The sequence below is a fragment of the Solanum stenotomum genome, chromosome 9 (assembly GCF_019186545.1).
Source record: "Solanum stenotomum isolate F172 chromosome 9, ASM1918654v1, whole genome shotgun sequence".
In the NCBI taxonomy this organism is placed as follows: domain Eukaryota; kingdom Viridiplantae; phylum Streptophyta; class Magnoliopsida; order Solanales; family Solanaceae; genus Solanum; species Solanum stenotomum.
Window position 1 is genome coordinate 45,690,353 of NC_064290.1, and position 3,576 is coordinate 45,693,928.

General features: G+C 26.8%; 1 pseudogene; it reads left to right on the forward strand.

Moving 5' to 3' along the window:
• The first annotated feature begins 438 nt into the window (after window positions 1-438).
• On the forward strand, window positions 439-2,475 carry LOC125877572 (myb-related protein 308-like; annotated as a pseudogene).
• The last annotated feature ends 1,101 nt before the right edge of the window (window positions 2,476-3,576 follow it).

The window sequence follows — 3,576 nt, forward strand, 5'->3', positions numbered from 1 at the left end:
AATTTTAAGCATTAATACTAAATATTAATTAATATAGACATTATAATAAAACATTCTCATATCAATCATTATTTCTTAAAGAATGTACAAAATCCAAAACAGACAAATAAAAATCAACGGAAAAAAGTATATAATATATATATATATATATATATATATATATAATAAGTAAATAATAAATCTGACCGATTATCCGTATAAACCAACTAACATACATTTGGGAAATAGCTTATTACCTTCTAGACCAAGCTCAACGTCTACTATAACATATATATACTATATATATACCAACAAACTCTTTGAAAGGAGCTTGGATTATTTAATAGCTTCTAGATCATCCATTTCTATTGTCTTTTTTTTTTCATACATTAATAACACACACACACAAAAGAACTCAACGTCTAAAAATCAAATTATCGTTTTGTGAAGGAATTAGGAATGGGAAGAAAACCTTGTTGTTCTAAAGAAGGTTTAAAGAAAGGTTCATGGACTAAAAAAGAAGATTTACTATTGAATATATTAAGAATTATGGTGAGAGTACTGGATGGAGATCTCTTCCTAAGAAAGCAGGCAATCACTTTACAAAAAATAATTTTTTTTTCGAGAAAAATCAATCGAAAACAGTTTGTCTACCTTCTAAGACAAGTACAATATCTTCATTTTATGATTCGATGAAATATCTTGAATTTTATGTTGAATTGCTAAGGTAGAAGAATGCAATTTTCTAGTAATGAGTATTGATCAATTCGATGCAATATCTTTGTCAAGTTTCTAATTTGCATATAGTGGCGGATAAAAATTTAGACGTTGTAAATTTTGAGTTAATGAAAAAGTGGCTTCAAAATGTATGTAATACTATGAATTACTCTGATTTTAAAGTTGTTTCATAGAATTATTTGTGTTTATGTAGGTCATTTTCAGTGCTAAAGTTAGAATTTTCAATACGAACAAAGTTAAAATATAAAAAAATAAACAATATATGAAAACGTCAAGGGAATTCCATACATATTATGTGTACCTAAGAATTTCTTTACCTAGTTATATAATGTAGTTTTCTGACAAATAGGGTATTAATTATAGAAAAATTACAGAAATCTCACATTTTGGTTTACTTATTACCATTGTCCCCTATAAGTTTTACAAGTCTCCAAAATCCCTCATTTTTATGCATCAGATTAGTGTATCTCACGCATCAGATTAATGTATCAGATTAGTGTATCACATATAAAATGTACATCAGATTAGTGTATCATGTATAAAATGTAATGTATCTTACTTAACGATTAATGTATTTCGCGCATCAGATTAATGTATCAGCGCTTATATTATTGTATCCGTTTGAGGGATTTCTGTAATTATAAACTTTTAAGGTATAAATTATAATTTTACCTTAAAAGTATGTGATTTCTGTAATTTGTCCATCAATTATCACCATTTTCAAGAAAGTTGTGGTTAATTTCACCCCGATTGAATTATATTAAAAGTTTATTTTATCAATGCACTTATTAACTTGAACTAGTTAGTTAACTAATTAAATGTTGTTCACATATTTTAGGGCTACTAAGATGCGGCATGAGTTGTAGATTAAGATGGGTGAATTATCTTAAACCGGGACTCAATAGAGGGACCTTTACATCCGAAGAGGACGATCTTATTGTTCGACTTTATACTCTTTTGGGTAGTCGTTGGTCCCTCATTGCCGGAAGAATACCCGGTAGAACAGACAATGACATCAAGAACTATTGGAACACGAGTCTCCTCAAGAAACTCAAAGCACAAGGAAATGAGCCGCGGAAACACAAATCTCAAGCAAAAAAAAGGAGAAGGAAAAAGGAAAAACCGAACGTCTCTTCCCAAATTAATCGAAAAAATAACGACGAAAATAAGACGAGGAGGAAGAAGAAGGAGAAGATTGTCGAAAAACATAATATTGAAGATGAAGTAGCAACAAAGATAGAGGAGCAACCACATACACAGGATTCCGCTCAAGCAGTATCAGATAATAATCACAATTTCACTAGTAAGTGCATATGTGATTTTCTAATGGAACCTTTTATTGTGTCACGTTTTTAAAAAATAAAAAATTAGCGGTTATTTAGGTGATGTATATCATAGTTTTTTAAAAAATAATATTATTTACTCATATATATGATTTATTTATCTTTATGAAATTTTATCGAATGACACAAGCCTATGTTTTTTTTTTTCTTTTTAGGTTCTTCTAGCAATCAAGATGGCGCAAGTAGTGCAACCTCTACTAGTCAAATCCATTCTTCATCTCAAAATATTGAAGATCAAAACCAAGATCAAATTTTTGAGAAACTTCAAGTGATAGATGAATTACTCCTCAATGATAATTTCCTTTTTCCACCTGAAAAATGCATAGAGTTCAATAATAATGAAAATCATATGTTATTTGAGGAGGTCTATGAAGAGTATTTTCAACTTGTTTATGAAAATTCATGTCATTTTTGAGCAATGGTGGATTCAGAATTCAAGTATTATGAGTTAAATCTTCAAAGTTCTTAATGTCATTAAATATTCGTTATTTATTAGTATATTTTTTATATAAATTTACGATATCGAAAATACTCAATTTATACGCACCATATGTTTTCAAGGTCATCCACATTCTTTTGTAGGCTTATTTTAGTCTATGCAATTTTAAGTTTCAGGTGTTTTGTGTGTCATTGTTACCTCAATGATCCTCTCACCTATATTGTGAAAATTTTTTTTTATCATATTAATATGAATAAAGTTGTATTTTATAATACTTTTCGTATAGTTTTTAAATATTTAAATTTTATTTTAAAATATCGAATTAATATAATCTAACTTAGCTTTGAAAATTAGTCAAGTTGACTTTCGAAAAGTGCACCATGACATTGTAAAATGTATTTTTTTTCAGGTGTTTTGTGTCACTGTTACCTCAATGGTCCTCTCACTCGTATTATTGTTATTATTTCGATTCTATTTATTGTCTTCGTTTTTTTTTTAGTTGTTATAGTTTTCTTTTTTTAGAGTCAAAGCATATGAATTTTGATAAATATTTTAAGATGTATTTTTTCATCATATTATATTAAATAAAGTTGCAGTTTATAGTATTTTTCATATAGTTTTTGAATATTTAAAATTTTAATTTAAAATATCGAATTAATGTAATCTAATTTTGCTTTGAAAATTAGTTAAGTTGACTTTCGAAAAGCGTATCATGACAACTAAGAAGAAACGAAGGGAGTACGTGATTTTTTTTTAAAAAATAATTTATATTATATGAATATTAATATTTTAAAGTATAATTTTTTATCGAATTGTAATTTAAAGTGTTTTTTTTGTATAACTTTTGAATATCTTAATTTTAATTTTTTTTAACGTATTTTAGCTTAATACATTAACTAAATTAACTTTCGACAAGAAAAAATAATTACAAAAATTGAGATTAAAAAAAAACATATTAAAGTTCAATATATTTCTACAATATAAAGTATTTTATATTATTAGATCATATTTCATTGCCATTTAAAAGCCCAAGCAAATGAAGCAGTTGCATTACACCTCCAAAATATGTGTTAATTT